General features: G+C 36.8%; 6 non-coding genes across 6 annotated transcripts; all 6 read right to left on the bottom strand.

Annotated features, from left to right (window-relative positions):
- Positions 1-323: 323 nt before the first annotated feature.
- On the bottom strand, positions 324-406 carry TRNAL-UAA (transfer RNA leucine (anticodon UAA)). The gene has a single exon. It is a non-coding gene; the product is annotated as a tRNA-Leu (tRNA).
- Positions 407-1,185: 779 nt separating this feature from the next.
- On the bottom strand, positions 1,186-1,268 carry TRNAL-UAA (transfer RNA leucine (anticodon UAA)). The gene has a single exon. It is a non-coding gene; the product is annotated as a tRNA-Leu (tRNA).
- A 1,335-nt stretch (positions 1,269-2,603) lies between these two features.
- Positions 2,604-2,687, bottom strand: TRNAL-UAA (transfer RNA leucine (anticodon UAA)). Its single transcript has one exon. It is a non-coding gene; the product is annotated as a tRNA-Leu (tRNA).
- Positions 2,688-3,465: 778 nt separating this feature from the next.
- Positions 3,466-3,548, bottom strand: TRNAL-UAA (transfer RNA leucine (anticodon UAA)). The gene has a single exon. It is a non-coding gene; the product is annotated as a tRNA-Leu (tRNA).
- A 3,351-nt stretch (positions 3,549-6,899) lies between these two features.
- Positions 6,900-6,982, bottom strand: TRNAL-UAA (transfer RNA leucine (anticodon UAA)). The gene has a single exon. It is a non-coding gene; the product is annotated as a tRNA-Leu (tRNA).
- A 779-nt stretch (positions 6,983-7,761) lies between these two features.
- On the bottom strand, positions 7,762-7,844 carry TRNAL-UAA (transfer RNA leucine (anticodon UAA)). The gene has a single exon. It is a non-coding gene; the product is annotated as a tRNA-Leu (tRNA).
- Positions 7,845-19,225: the final 11,381 nt, after the last annotated feature.

The following is a 19,225-nucleotide window of genomic DNA, read 5'->3' as shown; positions in this document are numbered from 1 at the left end:
ATGGCTTGCATTATATTTCTGAGTTTCTCATATTATTCTGACCTCATATGTTTCTTTTGGGACTGTAGTTTGAATATTTATCTCAATAAATCAACTTTCCCTTTATCCCTAAATTTTCCTCTTGGATAAAGCTTGGAACTTACTGTAAAATCATGATCTGATGTAAAAGAGATTATTTTCATAATCAAAATGATAAACTTAAGAGAGCGATGGTCACAGTTATCGTAGAAATATGACGATACTATCGGACAATAACAGCTCTCCTTTTGCTCAATCATCACTCCGATTTGAGAAATCTTGACTTACTTCAAGTGTAAAAAGCATACCAGGAGTGGGGTTCGAACCCATGCTGATACATATCCATTGGATCTTAAGTCCAACACCTTAACCACTCGGCCATCCTGGTCAATTCACTGATGAATGAATCTTTCATACACAGGTGATGGTTATTAAACAAATGTTTTCTTATAAATTTTGCACTAAGAGATTTCTTATTTTATAAGCCACTTATGAAGAGAATTAGATTGGCCTCTACTGTAAACCCTTGTTTTGACTGTAAATTTTATGCAACAACATTAAGTTTCCTCGGTATGTGGAATTTCACTTTTGGCTATATGTTTAGATTGGTGACAAAGAGTGAATATTGGAATAAAATGCCACCTTCATTTTTCAACAACACTAAGGGCAAAATTTGAGTTTCTTTAGACAGTTTAACCTCTCCAAAGAAGCTCATACTTGACAAATTCATCAGTTTACCATACTCCAGATTTTCTCAGGCAGATTTTACATTTCTTGACATCCTACATACAATGGCCATCTCCTTTCTGGATCCCAAACTTCTAGTAGATAATGTTTTCAGCAAATGGCTTGCATTATATTTCTGAGTTTCTCATATTATTCTGACCTCATATGTTTCTTTTGGGACTGTAGTTTGAATATTTATCTCAATAAATCAACTTTCCCTTTATCCCTAAACTTTCCTCTTGGATAAAGCTTGGAACTTACTGTAAAATCATGATCTGATGTAAAAGAGATTATTTTCATAATCAAAATGATAAACTTAAGAGGGCGATGGTCACAGTTATCGTAGAAATATGACGATACTATCGGACAATAACAGCTCTCCTTTTGCTCAATCATCACTCCGTTTTGAGAAACCTTGACGAACTTCAAGTGTAAAAATTTTACCAGGAGTGGGGTTCGAACCCACGTGGATACATATCCATTGGATCTTAAGTCCAACGCCTTAACCACTCTGCCATCCTAGTCAATTCACTGAAGAATGCATCTTTCATACACAGCTGATGGTTATTAAACAAATGTTTTCTTATAAATTTTGCACTAACAGATTTCTTATTTTATAAGCCACTTATCAAGAGCATTAGATTGGCCTCTACTGTAAACCCTTGTTTTCACTGTAAATTTTCTACAACAACATTAAGTTTCCTCGGTATGTGGAATTTCATTTTTGGCAATATGTTTAGAGTGGTGACAAAGAGTGAATATTGGAATAAAATGCCACCTTGACTTTTCAACAACACTAAGGGCAAAATTTGAGTATCTTTAGACAGATTAACCTCTCCAAAGAAGCTCATACTTGACAAATTCATCAGTTTACCATACTCCAGAGTTTCTCAGGCAGATTTTACATTTCTTGACATCCTACGTACAATGGCCATCTCCTTTCAAGATCCTAAACTTCTAGTAGATAATGTTTTATGCAAATGGCTTGCATTATATTTCTGAGTTTCTCATATTATTCTGACCTCATATGTTTCTTTTGGGACTGTAGTTTGAATATTTATCTCAATAAATCAACTTTCCCTTTATCCCTAAACTTTCCTCTTGGATAAAGCTTGGAACTTACTGTAAAATCATGATCTGATGTAAAAGAGATTATTTTCATAATCAAAACGATAAAATTGAGAGGGCGATGGTCACAGTTATCGTAGAAATATGACGATACTATTGGACAATAACAGCTTTCCTTTTGTCCAATCATCACTCCATTTTGAGAAACCTTGTCTAACTTCAAGTGTAAAATTCATACCAGGAGTGGGGTTTGAACCCACGCGGATACATATCCATTGGACCTTAAGGGAAACGCCTTAACCACTCAGCCATCCTGGTCAATTCACTGAGCAATGCATCTTTCATACACAGGTGATGGTTATTAAACAAATGTTTTCTTATAAATATTGCACAAACAGATGTCTTATTTTATAAGCCACTTATCAAGAGCATTAGATTGGATCCCAAACTTCTAGTAGATAATGTTTTCAGCAAATGGCTTGCATTATATTTCTGAGTTTCTCATATTATTCTGACCTCATATGTTTCTTTTGGGACTGTAGTTTGAATATTTATCTCAATAAATCAACTTTCCCTTTATCCCTAAACTTTCCTCCTGGATAAAGCTTGGAACTTACTGTAAAATCATGATCTGATGTAAAAGAGATTATTTTCATAATCAAAACGATAAAATTCGAACCCCACTCCTGGTATGATTTTTACACTTGAAGTTAGTCAAGGTTTCTCAAAACGGAGTGATGATTGAGCCAAAGGAGAGCTATTATTGTTTTATCGTTCAAGTGTTAAAATCATAACAGGAGTGGGGTTCGAACCCACGTGGATACATATCCATTGGATCTTAAGTCCAACGCCTTAACCACTCGGGCATCCTGGTCAATTCACTGATGAATGCATCTTTCATACACAGGTGATGGTTATTAAACAAATGTTTTCTTATAAATTTTGCACTAACAGATTTCTTATTTTATAAGCCACTTATCAAGAGCATTAGATTGGCCTCTACTGTAAACCCTTGTGTTGACTGTAAATTTTATGCAACAACATTAAGTTTCCTCATTATATGGAATTTCATTTTTGGCTATATGTTTAGATTGGTGACAAAGAGTGAATATTGGAATAAAATGCCACCTTGATTTTTCAACAACACTAAGCGCAAAATTTGAATATCTTTAGACAGATTAACCTCTCCAAAGAAGCTCATTCCTGACAAATTCATCAGTTTAGCATACTCCTGATTTTATCAGGCAGATTTTGCATTTCTTGACATCCTACGTACCATGGCCATCTCCTTTCTGGATCCCAAGCTTCTAGTAGATAATGTTTTATGCAAATGGCTTGCATTATATTTCTGAGTTTCTCATACTATTCTGACCTCATATGTTTCTTTTGGGACTGTAGTTTGAATATTTATCTCAATAAATCAACTTTCCCTTTATCCCTAAACTTTCCTCTTGGATAAAGCTTGGAACTTACTGTAAAATCATGATCTGATGTAAAAGAGATTATATTCATAATCAAAATGATAAACTTAAGAGGGCGATGGTCACAGCTATCGTAGAAATATAATGATACTATCGGACAATAATAGCTCTCCTTTTGCTCAATCATCACTCTGTTTTGAGAAACCTTAACTAACTTCAAGTGTAAAAATCATACCAGGAGTGGGGTTCGAACCCACATGGATACATATCCATTGGATCTTAAGTCCAACGCCTTAACCACTCGGCCATCCTGGTCAATTCACTGATGAATGCATTTTTCATACACAGGTGATGGTTATTAAACAAATGTTTTCTTATAAATTTTGTACTAACAGATTTCTTATTTTATAAGCCACTTATCAAGAGCATTAGATTGGCCTCTACTGTAAACCCTTGTTTTGACTGTAAATTTTATGCAACAACATTAAGTTTCCTCGGTATGTGGAATTTCATTTTTGGCTATATGTTTAGAGTGGTGACAAAGAGTGAATATTGGAATAAAATGCCACCTTGACTTTTCAACAACACTAAGGGCAAAATTTGAGTATCTTTAGACAGTTTAACCTCTCCAAAGAAGCTCATACTTGACAAATTCATCAGTTTACCATACTTCAGAGTTTCTCAGGCAGATTTGACATTTCTTGACATCCTACGTACAATGGCCATCTCCTTTCAAGATCCTAAACTTCTAGTAGATAATGTTTTATGCAAATGGCTTGCATTATATTTCTGAGTTTCTCATATTATTCTGACCTCATATGTTTCTTTTGGGACTGTAGTTTGAATATTTATCTCAATAAATCAACTTTCCCTTCATCCCTAAACTTTCCTCTTGGATAAAGCTTGGAACTTACTGTAAAATCATGATCTGATGTAAAATAGATTATTTTCATAATCAAAATAATAAACTTAAGAGGGCGATGGTCACAGTTATCGTAGAAATATGATGATACTATCGGACAATAACAGCTCTCCTTTTGCTCAATCATCACTCCGTTTTGAGAAATCTTGACTAACTTCAAGTGTAAAAAACATACCAAGAGAGGGGTTCGAACCCACGCGGATATCTATCCAATGGATCTTAAGTCCGACGCCTTAACCACTCAGCCATCCTGGTCAATTCGCTGAGAAATGTGTCTTTCATACACAGGTGATGGCTATTAAACAAATGTTTTCTTATAAATATTGCACCAACAGATTTCTTATTTTATAAGCCACTTATCAAGAGCATTAGATTGGCCTGTACTGTAAGCCGTTCTGTTGACTGTAAATTTCATGCAACAACATTAAGTTTCCTCGGTATGTGAAATTTCATTTTTGGCAATATGTTTAGAGTGGTGACAAAGAGTGAATATTGGAATAAAATGTCACCTTCATTTTTCAACAACACTAAGCGCAAGATTTGAGTATCTTTAGACAGTTTAACCTCTCCAAAGATGCTCATTCCTGACAAATTCATCAGTTTAGCATACTCCTGATTTTATCAGGCAGATTTTGCATTTCTTGACATCCTACGTACCATGGCCATCTCCTTTCTGGATGCCAAACTTCTACTAGATAATGTTTTATTCAAATGGCTTGCATTATATTTCTGAGTTTCTCATATTATTCTGACCTCATATGTTTCTTTTGGGACTGTAGTTTGAATATTTATCTCAATAAATCAACTTTCCCTTTATCCCTAAACTTTCCTCTTGGATAAAGCTTGGAACTTACTGTAAAATCATGATCTGATGTAAAAGAGATTATTTTCATAATCAAAATGATAAACTTAAGAGGGCGATGGTCACAGTTCTCGTAGAAATATAACGATACTATCGGATAATAATAGCTCTCCTTTTGCTCAATCATCACTCCGTTTTGAGAATCCTTGACTAACTTCAAGTGTAAAAATCGAACAAGGAGTGGGGTTCGAACCCAAGTGGATACATATCCAATGGATCTTAAGTCCAACGCCTTAACCACTCGGCCATCCTGGTCAATTTGCTGAGTAATACGTCTTTCATACACAGGTGATGGCTATTAAACAAATGTTTTCTTTTAAATATTGCACCAACAGATTTCTTATTTTATAAGCCACTTATCAACAGCGTTCGATTGGCCTCTACTGTAAACCCTTCTGTTGACTGTAAATTTCATGCAACTACATTAAGTTTCCTCGGTATGTGGAATTTCATTTTTGGCAATATGTTCAAAGAGTGAATATTGGAATAAAATGCCACCTTCATTTTTCAACAACACTAAGGGCAAAATTTGAGTTTCTTTAGACAGTTTAACCTCTCCAAAGAAGCTCATACTTGACAAATTCATCAGTTTACCATACTCCAGATTTTCTCAGGCAGATTTTACATTTCTTAACATCCTACGTACAATGGCCATCTCCTTTCTGGATCCCAAACTTCAAGTAGATAATGTTTTCAGCAAATGGCTTGCATTATATTTCTGAGTTTCTCATATTATTCTGACCTCATATGTTTCTTTTGGGACTGTAGTTTTGAATATTTATCTCAATAAATCAACTTTCCCTTTATCCCTAAACTTTCCTCTTGGATAAAGCTTGGAACTTACTGTAAAATCATGATCTGATGTAAAAGAGATTATTTTCATAATCAAAATGATAAACTTAAGAGTGCGATGGTCACAGTTATCGTAGAAATATAACGATACTATCGGACAATAATAGCTCTCTTTTTGCTCAATCATCACTCCGTTTTGAGAAACCTTGACTAACTTCAAGTGTAAAAAACATACACATGGGTTCGAACCCATGTGGATACATATCCATTGGATCTTACGTCCAACGCCTTAACCACTCGGCCATCCTGGTCAATTCACTGAGTATTGCATCTTTCATACACAGGTGATTGTTATTAAACAAATGTTTTCTTATAAATATTGCACTAACAGATTTCTTATTTTATAAGCCACTTATCAAGAGCATTAGATTGGCCTCTACTGTAAACCCTTGTGTTGACTGTAAATTTTATGCAACAACATTAAGTTTCCTCGGTATGTGGAATTTCATTTTTGGCTATATGTTTAGAGTGGTGACAAAGAGTGAATATTGGAATAAAATGCCATCTTGATTTTTCAACAACACTAAGCGCAAAATTTGAGTATCTTTAGACAGTCTAACCTCTCCAAAGAAGCTCATACTTGACAAATTCATCAGTTTACCATACTCCAGATTTTCTCAGGCAGATTTTACATTTCTTGACATCCTACGTACAATGGCCATCTCCTTTCTGGATCCCAAACTTCTAGTAGATAATGTTTTATGCAAATGGCTTGCATTATATTTCTGAGTTTCTCATATTATTCTGACCTCATATGTTTCTTTTGGGACTGCAGTTTGAATATTTATCTCAATAAATCAACTTTCCCTTTATCCCTAAACTTTCCTCTTGGATAAAGCTTGGAACTTACTGTAAAATCATGATCTGATGTAAAAGAGATTATTTTCATAATCAAAATGATAAACTTAAGAGGGCGATGGTCACAGTTATCGTAGAAATATAACGATACTATCGGACAATAATAGCTCTCCTTTTGCTCAATCATCACTCCGTTTTGAGAAACCTTGACTAACTTCAAGTGTAAAAATCATACCAGGAGTAGGGTTCGAACCCACGTGGATACATATCCATTGGATCTTAAGTCCAACGCCTTAACCACTCGGCCATCCTGGTCAATTCACTGAGTAATGCATCTTTCATACACAGGTGATTGTTATTAAACAAATGTTTTCTTATAAATTTTGCACTAACAGATTTCTTATTTTATAAGCCACTTATCAAGAGCATTAGATTGGCCTCTACTGTAAACCCTTGTGTTGACTGTAAATTTTATGCAACAACATTAAGTTTCCTCGGTATGTGAAATTTCATTTTTGGCAATATGTTTAGAGTGGTGACAAAGATTGAATATTGGAATAAAATGTCACCTTCATTTTTCAACAACACTAAGCGCAAAATTTGAGTATCTTTAGACAGTTTAACCTCTCCAAAGAAGCTCATTCCTGAAAAATTCATCAGTTTACCATACTCCAGAGTTTCTCAGGCTGATTTGACATTTCTTGACATCCTACGTACAATGGCCATCTCCTTTCAAGATCCTAAACTTCTAGTAGATAATGTTTTATGCAAATGGCTTGCATTATATTTCTGAGTTTCTCATATTATTCTGACCTCATATGTTTCTTTTGGGACTGTAGTTTTAATATTTATCTCAATAAATCAACTTTCCCTTTATCCCTAAACTTTCCTCTTGGATAAAGCTTGGAACTTACTGTAAAATCATGATCTGATGTAAAAGAGATTATTTTCATAATCAAAATGATAAACTTAAGACGGCGATGGTCACAGTTATCGTAGAAATATGACGATACTATCGGACAATAACAACTCTCCTTTTGCTCGATCATCACTCCGTTTTGAGAAACCTTGACTAACTTCAAGTGTAAAAATCATACCAGGAGTGGGGTTCGAACCCACACGGATAGATATCCATTGGATCTTAAGTCCAACACCTTAACCACTTGGCCATCCTGGTCAATTCACCGATGAATGCATCTTTCATACACAGGTGATGGTTATTAAACAAATGTTTTCTTATAAATTTTGCACTAACAGATTTCTTATTTTATAAGCCACTTATCAAGAGCATTAGATTGGCCTCTACTGTAAACCCTTGCTTTGACTGTAAATTTTATGCAACAACATTAAGTTTCCTCGGTATGTGGAATTTCATTTTTGGCTATATGTTTAGAGTGGTGACAAAGAGTGAATATTGGAATAAAATGCCACCTTGACTTTTCAACAACACTAAGGGCAAAATTTGAGTATCTTTAGACAGTTTAACCTCTCCAAAGAAGCTCATACTTGACAAATTCATCAGTTTACCATACTCCAGAGTTTCTCAGGCAGATTTGACATTTCTTGAAATCCTACGTACAATGGCCATCTCCTTTCAAGATCCTAAACTTCTAGCAGATAATGTTTTATGCAAATGGCTTGCATTATATTTCTGAGTTTCTCATATTATTCTGACCTCATATGTTTCTTTTGGGACTGTAGTTTTAATATTTATCTCAATAATTCAACTTTCCCTTTATCAATAAACTTTCCTCTTGGATAAAGCTTGGAACTTACTGTAAAATCATGATCTGATGTAAAATAGATTATTTTCATAATCAAAATGATAAACTTAAGAGGGCGATGGTCACAGTTATCGTAGAAATATGATGATACTATCGGACAATAACAGCTCTCCTTTTGCTCATTCATCACTCCGTTTTGAGAAATCTTGACTAACTTCAAGTGTAAAAAACATACCAAGAGAGGGGTTCAAACCTACGCAGATATCTATCCAATGGATCTTAAGTCCAACGCCTTAACCACTCGGCCATCCTGGTCAATTTGCTGAGCAATGCGTCTTTCATACACAGGTGATGGCTATTAAACAAATGTTTTCTTATAAATATTGCACCAACAGATTTCTTATTTTATAAGCCACTTATCAACAGCGTTCGATTGGCCTCTACTGTAAACCCTTCTGTTGACTGTAAATTTCATGCAACTACATTAAGTTTCCTCGGTATGTGGAATTTCATTTTTGGCAATATGTTCAAAGAGTGAATATTGGAATAAAATGCCACCTTCATTTTTCAACAACACTAAGGGCAAAATTTGAGTTTCTTTAGACAGTTTAACCTCTCCAAAGAAGCTCATACTTGACAAATTCATCAGTTTACCATACTCCAGATTTTCTCAGGCAGATTTTACATTTCTTAACATCCTACGTACAATGGCCATCTCCTTTCTGGATCCCAAACTTCAAGTAGATAATGTTTTCAGCAAATGGCTTGCATTATATTTCTGAGTTTCTCATATTATTCTGACCTCATATGTTTCTTTTGGGACTGTAGTTTGAATATTTATCTCAATAAATCAACTTTCCCTTTATCCCTAAACTTTCCTCTTGGATAAAGCTTGGAACTTACTGTAAAATCATGATCTGATGTAAAAGAGATTATTTTCATAATCAAAATGATAAACTTAAGAGGGCGATGGTCATAGTTATCGTAGAAATATAACGATACTATCGGACAATAATAGCTCTCTTTTTGCTCAATCATCACTCCGTTTTGAGAAACCTTGACTAACTTCAAGTGTAAAAATGATACACATGGGTTCGAACCCATGTGGATATATATCCATTGGATCTTACGTCCAACGCCTTAACCACTCGGCCATCCTGGTCAATTCACTGAGTAATGCATCTTTCATACACAGGTGATGGTTATTAAACAAATGTTTTCTTATAAATTTTGCACTAACAGATTTCTTATTTTATAAGCCACTTATCAAGAGCATTAGATTGGCCTCTACTGTAAACCCTTGTGTTGACTGTAAATTTTATGCAACAACATTAAGTTTCCTCGATATGTGAAATTTCATTTTTGGCAATATGTTTAGAGTGGTGACAAAGATTGAATATTGGAATAAAATGTCACCTTCATTTTTCAACAACACTAAGCGCAAAATTTGAGTATCTTTAGACAGTTTAACCTCTCCAAAGATGCTCATTCCTGACAAATTCATCAGTTTAGCATACTCCTGATTTTATCAGGCAGATCGTAGGAGATCGTAGAAGAAATTTTAGAACCACTCTCCATAATCTTTGAAAATTCTTGGAGAACAGGAGAAGTCCCAGAAGACTGGAGAAGAGCAAATGTTGTTCCTATCTTCAAAAAGGGGAAGAAGGTGGACCCAGGGAACTATAGGCCGGTGAGTCTGACTTCTATACCAGGAAAGATCTTTGAACAAATTATTAAACAACATGTATGTAAGTACATGGATAAGAATGAAGTGATTAACCAGAGTCAGCATGGGTTTGTAACTAACAAGTCATGTCAGACTAACTTAATTTCCTTCTATGACAGAATCACTGACTGGGTGGATCAGGGAAATGCTGTAGATATAGTATATCTTGACTTCAGCAAAGCATTTGACAAAGTATCTCACACCATCCTTATTGAAAAAATTACCAAGTATGCAATGGACCAGGCAACTGTTAGGTGGATTCATAACTGGCTTAGTGATCGGACTCAAAGGGTGGTTGTAAATGGCTTCACATCCAGCTGGATGAATGTCTCAAGTGGGGTACCACAGGGCTCCGTCCTGGGACCTGTATTGTTCAACATCTTTATCAATGATTTAGATGAAGGAATTGAGGGTAAACTGATTAAATTTGCTGATGACACAAAGCTAGGAAGGATAGCTAATACTAGAGAAGAGAGAGAGAGGATTCAAAAAGACCTAAATAAACTGGAGCAGTGGGCAGCAACCAACAGAATGGTTTTTAACAGGGAAAAATGCAAAGTACTACATCTGGGCAATAAAAATGAAAAAAGCATATACAGAATGGGAGGAATAGAGCTAAGCAACAGTACATGTGAAAAAGACTTAGGTATACTAATAGATCATAGACTGAACATGAGTCAACAGTGTGATGCAGCAGCAAAAAAGGCAAATACAATTCTGGGATGTATTAACAGAAGCATACAGTCTAGATCACGTGAAGTCATTATCGGTCTTTACTCCTCTTTGGTCAGACCTCATCTGGAATACTGTGTACAGTTTTGGGCACCACATTTTAAAAAAGACATAGACAAACTGGAGCAAGTTCAGAGAAGAGCGATCAGAATGATGACTGGTCTGCAAACCATGTCCTATGAGGAACGGTTGCAGGATTTGGGAATGTTTAGCTTGCAAAAAAGAAGACTGAGAGGAGACTTAATAGCTGTCTACAAATATGTCAAGGGCTATCACATTGTAGAAGGATCATCTTTATTCTCATTTGCACAAGGAAAGACTAGAAGCAATGGAATGAAACTAAATGGGAGGAGACACAGATTAGATATTAGAAAAAACTTTTTGACAGTTAGGGTGATTAATGAGTGGAACAGGCTGCCACGAGAGGTGGTGAGTTCCCCTTCAATGGACGTCTTCAAACAGAGGCTGGACAGACATCTGTCTGAGATGATCTAGTGAATCCTGCTTTGAGCAGGGGGTTGGACCAGATGACCCAGGAGGTCCCTTCCAACTCTACCATTCTATGATTCTATGATTCTATGATTCTATGATTTTGCATTTCTTGACATCCTACGTACCATGGCCATCTCTTTTCTGGATGCCAAACTTCTACTAGATAATGTTTTATGCATGGCTTGCATTATATTTCTGAGTTTCTCATATTATTCTGACCTCATATGTTTCTTTTGGGACTGTAGTTTGAATATTTATCTCAATAAATCAACTTTCCCTTTATCCCTAAACTTTCCTCTTGGATAAAGCTTGGAACTTACTGTAAAATCATGATCTGATGTAAAAGAGATTATTTTCATAATCAAAATGATAAACTTAAGAGGGCGATGGTCACAGTTATCTTTCATACACAGGTGATGGATATTAAACAAATGTTTTCTTATAAATATTGCACCAACAGATTTCTTATTTTATAAGCCACTTATCAAGAGCATTAGATTGGCCTCTACTGTAAACCCTTCTGTTGACTGTAAATTTCATGCAACAACATTAATTTTCCTCGGTATGTGGAATTTCATTTTTGGCAATATGTTTAGAGTGGTGACAAAGAGTGAATATTGGAATAAAATGCCACCTTGATTTTGCAACAACACTAAGCGCAAAATTTGAGTATCTTTAGACAGTTTAACCTCTCCAAAGAAGCTCATACTTGAAAAATTCATCAGTTTACCATACTCCAGATTTTCTCAGGCAGATTTTACATTTCTTGACATCCTACGTACAATGGCCATCTCCTTTCTGGATCCCAAACTTCTATTAGATAATGTTTTCAGCAAATGGCTTGCATTATATTTCTGAGTTTCTCATATTATTCTGACCTCATATGTTTCTTTTGGGACTGTAGTTTGAATATATATCTCAATAAATCATCTTTCCTTTTATCCCTAAACTTTCCTCTTGGATAAAGCTTGGAACTTACTGTAAAATCATGATCTGATATAAAAGAGTTTATTTTCATATTCAAAATGATAAACTTAAGAGGGCGATGGTCACAATTATCGTAGAAATATGACGTTACTATCGGACAATAACAGCTCTCCTTTTGCTCTATCATCACTCCATTTTGAGAAACCTTGACTAACTTCAAGTGTAAAAAGCATACCAGGAGTGGGGTTTGAACCCAAGGGGATATATATCCATTGAATCTTAAGTCCAGCGCCTTAACCAATCGGCCATTCTGGTCAATTTGCTGAATAGTGCATCTTTCATACACAGCTGATGGTTATTAAACAAATGTTTTCTAATAAATTTTGCACTAACTGATTTCTTATTTTATAAGCCACTTATCAAGAGCATTAGATTGGCCTCTACTGTAAACCCTTCTGTTGACTGTAAATTTCATGCAACAACATTAAGTTTCCTCGGTATGTAGAATTTCATTTTTGGCTATATGTTTAGAGTGGTGACAAAGAGTGAATATTGGAATTAAATGCCACCTTGATTTTTCAACAACACTAAGCGCAAAATTTGAGCATCTTTAGACAGTTTAACCTCTCCAAAGAAGCTCATAGTTGACAAATTCATCACTTTACCATACGCCAGATTTTCTCAGGCAGATTTTACATTTCATGACATCCTACGTATAATGGCCATCTCCTTTCTGGATCCCAAACTTCTAGTAGATAATGTTTTATTCAAATGGCTTGCATTATATTTCTGAGTTTCTCATATTATTCTGACATGTTTTTGGGACTGTAGTTTGAATATTTACAAAACCATTTTTTTTAGGGACCACATCACGTTTGAAGTCACTTTGAGGGGTCTTTATGACAGAAAATACTGAAAAGTGACACTATTCTAAAAACTGCACCCCTCACGTTGCTCCAAAACATATTCAAGAAGTTCATTAACCCTTCAAATGCTTTACAGGAATTTTTCGAATGTGGAAGGAAAAAATGAACATTTAACTTTTTTCACAAAAATGTTAATTTAGACCGAAATATTTTTTATTTTTGCAAGTGTAAGAGGAAAAAATGGACCCCAAAATTTGTTGTGCAATTTCTCCTGAGCATGCGGATACCCCATATGTTGGGTAAAACCACTGTTTGGGCAAACGTTAGGGCTCGGAAGAGAAGGAGCACCATTTGACTTTTTGAATGCAAAATTTACTTGAATAATTAGCCAACGCCATGTTGCGTTTGGGGAACCCCTGATGTGCCTAAACAGTGGAAATCCCCCACAAGTGACACCTTTTGGGAAACTGAACCCCTCAAAGAACTTTTCTAGATGTGTGGTGAGCACCCTGAATCCCCAGGTGCTTCACAGAAGTTTATAACATTGAGCTGTAAAAATAAAATTTTCACATTTTTCCCACAAAAATGGTTTTCAACCTCAAATTTTGTGTTTTCATAAGGGTAACAGGAGAAATTGCACCAAACCATTCATTCTGAAATTTCTCCTGAGTAAACTGATATCCCATATGTGGGTAAAAACCACTGTTTACGCACACAACAGGATTTAGAAGGGAAGGAGCGCTGTGTGACTTTTTGAACGCAAAATTGTCTGGAATCGAGAATGGACGCCATGTCGCGTTTGGAGAGCCCCTGATGTGCCTAAACAGTGGAAACCCCCCACAAGTGACCTCATTTTGGAAACTAGACCCCTCAAGGATTTTATCAAGGGGTTTAGTGAACATTTTGAACCCATAGGTACAACACAAAATTTGATAACATTAGATTATCATATTGAATATGTTGTCTTTAGTCTTGAGCTCAAGTGCTCACTACTTGAGTTTGAATCAGGTACTCGGGAATGCATCAAGTATCGTAGATGCTCGATTGACATGCTCGAGTCCCCGCCCCACATGTTTCACGGTTGTTAGACACCCCTAAAAAAAACATGCGGGGATTGCGCTTGTATGACAGGCAATCCCTGCGTGGTTTTTTTGGCTGTACAACAGCTGAAAAACATATGGAGTGGAGACTCGAGCATGTCACTCGAGCACCCGCGATACTTGGTGCATACCTGAGCACCCGATGCAAACTCAAGTAGGAAGAACTTGCGCTCAACACTAGTTGCCATATCGTCATCATTATTTTTTTCTTTATCTTTGAAAAAAACCCAACCCCAACACAACCCTAACCCTAACACAAACCTAATGCCATCCCTAATACAACCCTAACCCTAACACAACCCTAACCTTAATCCTAACCGTAACCCTAATCCTAACCCTAACACAATCCTAACCTTAATACAACCATAACCCTAATGAGGATGGTATGTCATCTCTAATACCTGTTTTGCATAACTTTTAGCATTTGATCCCTGTGACTCGCATTATGTGATAGCTAAATATAGAAACTGGGTATACCTGCAACCATTACATTATATATATTTACATATATGTGTCCAGATAGTATGAAGCTGTGTTAATAAGGGATATAGTGGTATGGCTATACATTATGTTCCTGAATGCACTTTTGATATATTTTTCTATTTTAGATATGTAATATAACCAAATGATATGGCTATTATATAGAGCTGTCTCTCTGGCTCTTTTTTCTATGTCGTCTGTATTTTTTTCCCATTATCTATTTTATGCATGTATTTTTTATACTTCTTGATCAATAAAGATATATTTGTACACAATTTTTCTGGATCATATTCTCCTTCAAATTTCATTGTAGGTTATATATCTAGCGCAACCCTAACCCTAACACAACCCTAATCCTAACCTTAACCTTAATCCTAACCCTAACACAACCCTAACCCTAATACTAAACCTAAAACAACCCTCACCCTAATCCTAAGGGTATGTGCACACGATGCAGAAATGAAGCAGAAAATTTCTGCATCATTTCTGCATCTCCCTGGCAGAAAAAACGCATGCAGATTGTGCATGCGTTTTTCCTGCAGAATACATGCGGATCCACATGCAGATTCACATGCGTTTCCGCATGCAGATTGACAAGCGCTTTCCAGGCGATTTTAGCATCACCTGGAAAGTGCTTGACAACTAGGTCACACTATATAAATCCATGCAAACAGCATGGATTTATATAGTGTGACCCGAGAGAGTGTATATACTTACCTCCGATGGCCCGCGCTGTCCTGCTTTACAAAGTTCTCGGCTGCCGGCAACTTTGAATTGAAAGACCTGCCGACGTCAGCGTCACGTGACCCGTCACATGACTCTGACGTCAGCGAAGGTCCTACAACTCACTGCAAGTGCCGGGAACCAAGCGGGAGCGCTGCGCGGGCCGACAGAAGGTAAGAATACATTTATTTTTTATTTTATTCTTGTTTTACAGATTTTTTAATGGTACCTGGGTGTGGATGAGACTCTCCTCTCCTCCACACCCGGGTACCATCCGCATATTAGAACGCACCAATAGCGCAAGTACAGATGCTGTCTTGCGGAATTGGCGCGTTTTAATGCAAGTCAATGGCGGCGAAATCGCCGCGTTTCCGCAAAATTAATTGACATGCTGCGGATTTTTGACCGCAGCGTTCACGCTGCGGAAAAATCCGCATCATGAGCACAGCACATGCGGATTTCCATTGGGGAACATTGCTTCCCTTCTACCATGCGTTTTTCATGCGTTTCCGCGGCGTTTACGCAACTGCAAAAACGCCGCGGAAACGCATGAAATACGCATCGTGTGAACTCAGCCTTACTCTAACACAACCCTAACCCCAACACAACCCTAATCCTAACACAACCCTAACCCTATCCCGAGGGATCCATTCACTATATTGAGGCAGCAGAGTTACTCTGGACTCCATCTGGCCTTTGTTTAGCTGTGTCCTTTTTTTCAGAGGTTCACAAAACTGTGGCCAACGGCACTTTTATGCACACCTAATAAAAAAAAGGACATGGAGGGATCACAGGCCAGACGGCGTTCACGGTGCCTCCATCTACCTCGTTACAGAGAATCTTCTGCCGGGGGTTCTGTCTAAATCACGTATTTCAGAGATTTACACGGAAACCCCGGTGTAAGCGCTCAGCGCACAGCGCAGGATAAATGTGAGCCGAGCCATACTGCGATCTTTGGGAGGCAGAATGAACAAATCAGCAGCAGGTGAAGAATTGGTTTAATTCCTCGTGCGGTATAAGTGATTAGAAGACTTTATTCTTTGGGTCGGTGCGATTACAGTGATACCAGATTTATATTGGGTTTTTATGTTTGCAGGCTGTCACACACTAAAAGACGCTTTTTTTTGCAAAGACTAGTTTTTGTGTCGCCAAATGTTTCTATATTTTAGCCGACAGAGCCATGTAAGGACTTGTTTTTTGCGGGACAAGTTGACGTTTTTATTGGTACCATTTTCAGACATGTGACAATTTTTGATCGCTTTCTATTCCGATTTTTGGGAAACAGAATAAACAAAAACCAGCAATTCAGGAACTGTTTTTTTTTTTTTTAAGCCATTCCGTGTGTGGTAAAATTGATAAGGCAGCGTTATTCTTCGGTTCAGTATTTTTACAGCGATACTACATTTATATAGTTTTTTAATGTTTTGGCGCTTTTACACAATAAAAACTATTTTATAGAAATTTTTTTTTTTTTTTTATCTCTTTATTCTGAGAGCTGTAACTTTTTTATTTTTTGGCTGATGAAGCTGTATGGTGGCTTGTTTATTAAGATTATGTTTTAGGCGGTACCATTTTCATTTACATTCGTCTTTTTGATCACGTTTTATTCTACTTTTTGTTCGGCGGTATGATGATAAAGCACCGTTTTTTGCTTTGTTTTTTATTTTCACTGTATTCACTAAATGGGTTAACTAGTGGGGCAGTTTTATAGGGCAGGTTGTTCCGGATGCGGCGATACCAAATGTGTGTACATTTATTGTTTTTTTCTCTCATATTAATATTTATTTAAGGGTACAATATATATATAAAATAAATTAAAAAAGTTGTAAAAATACAAAAAAAAATATATATATATATATATACAGTACAGACCAAAAGTTTGGACACACCTTCTCATTTAAAGATTTGTCTGTATTTTCATGACTATGAAAATTGTACATTCACACTGAAGGCATCAAAACTATGAATTGACACATGTGGAATTATATACTTAACAAAAAAGTGTGAAACAACTGAAAATATGTCTTAAATTCTAGGTTCTTCAAAGTAGCCGCCTTTTGTTTTGATGACTGCTTTGCACACTCTTGGCATTCTCTGAATGAGCTTCAAGAGGTAGTCAGCGGAAATGTTTTTCACTTCACAGGTGTGACCTGTCAGGTTTAATAAGTGGGATCTCTTGCCTTATAAATGGGGTTGGGACCATCAGTTGTGTTGTGTCGAAGTCTGGTGGATACACAGCTGATAGTCCTACTGAATAGACTGTTAGAATTTGTATTATGGCAAGAAAAAGGCAGCTAAGTAAAGAAAAACGAGTGGCCATCATTACTTTAAGAAATGAAGGTCAGTCAGTGTGAAAAATTGGGAAAACTTTGAAAGTGTCCCCAAGTGCAGTTGCAAAAACCATCAAGCGCTACAAAGAAACCGGCTCACATGAGGACTGCCCCAGGAAAGGAAGACAAAGAGTCACTTCTGCTTCTGAGGATAAGTTTATCCGAGTCACCAGCCTCAGAAATCGCAGGTTAACAGCAGCTCAGATTAGAGACCAGGTCAATGCCACACAGAGTTCTAGCAGCAGACACATCTCTACAACAACTGTTAAGAGGAGACTTTGTGCACCAGGCCTTCAGGGTAAAATAGCTGCTAGGAAACCACTACTAAGGACAGGCAACAAGCAGAAGAGACTTGTTTGGGCTAAAGAACACAAGGAATGGACATTAGACCAGTGGAAATCTGTGCTTTGGTGATGAGTCCAAATTTGAGATCTTTGGTTCCAACCAACGCGTTGTTGTGCGACGCAGAAAAGGTAAATGGATGGACTCTACATGCCTGGTTCCCACCGTGAAGCATGGAGGAGGAGGTGTGATGGTGTGGGGGTGCTTTGCTGGTGACACTGCTGGGGATTTATTCAAAATTGAAGGCATACTGAACCAGCATGGCTACCACAGCATCTTGCAGTGGCATGCTATTCCATCCGGTTTGCGTCTAGTTGGACCATCATTTATTTTTCAACAGGACAATGACCCCAAACACACCTCCAGGCTGTGTAAGGGCTATTTGACCAAGAATGAGAGTGATGGGGTGCTACGCCAGATGACCTGGCCTCCACAGTCACCAGACCTGAACCCAATCGAGATGGTTTGGGGTGAGCTGGACCGCAGAGTGAAGGCAAAAGGGCCAACAAGTGCTAAGCATCTCTGGCAACTCCTTCAAGATTGTTGGAAGACCATTTCCGGTGACTACCTCTTGAAGCTCATCAAGAGAATGCCAAGAGTGTGCAAAGCAGTCAAAGCAAAAGGTGGCTACTTTGAAGAACCTAGAATATAAGACATATTTTCAGTTGTTTCACACTTTTTTGTTAAGTATATAATTCCACATGTGTCAATTCATAGTTTTGATGCCTTCAGCATGAATGTACAATTTTCATAGTCATGAAAATACAGAAAAATCTTTGAATGAGAAGGTGTGTCCAAACTTTTGGTCTGTACTGTATACAGGGTGGTCCAAAAGTAGGTGGACAGAAAATATATTTTGATTTATATATAAAATTATATTTACTAACACAAGCATAACATTGACAGTTAAATTTTATTCTGAACAATAATACAAAAGCCCTTAAATTTTATCAACGCAGGTGCTCAAACTGTTTTCCATTACAATTTGCACAGCTTTGAAGTCTGCCTCTTACTCTTCGACAAACTTTTTTGCACATGTCTCTTTGGGTATTAATTTCTTGAAATGCATCTCTTATGTAATTTTTCAAATCACTGACACTTTTTGGTTTTCGACTA

Source organism: Phyllobates terribilis, unplaced genomic scaffold (assembly GCF_046119375.1).
Source record: "Phyllobates terribilis strain yellow unplaced genomic scaffold, ASM4611937v1 Scaffold_3__8_contigs__length_932513732, whole genome shotgun sequence".
Classification (NCBI taxonomy): domain Eukaryota; kingdom Metazoa; phylum Chordata; class Amphibia; order Anura; family Dendrobatidae; genus Phyllobates; species Phyllobates terribilis.
This window is presented reverse-complemented; position numbering and strand designations above follow the sequence as displayed.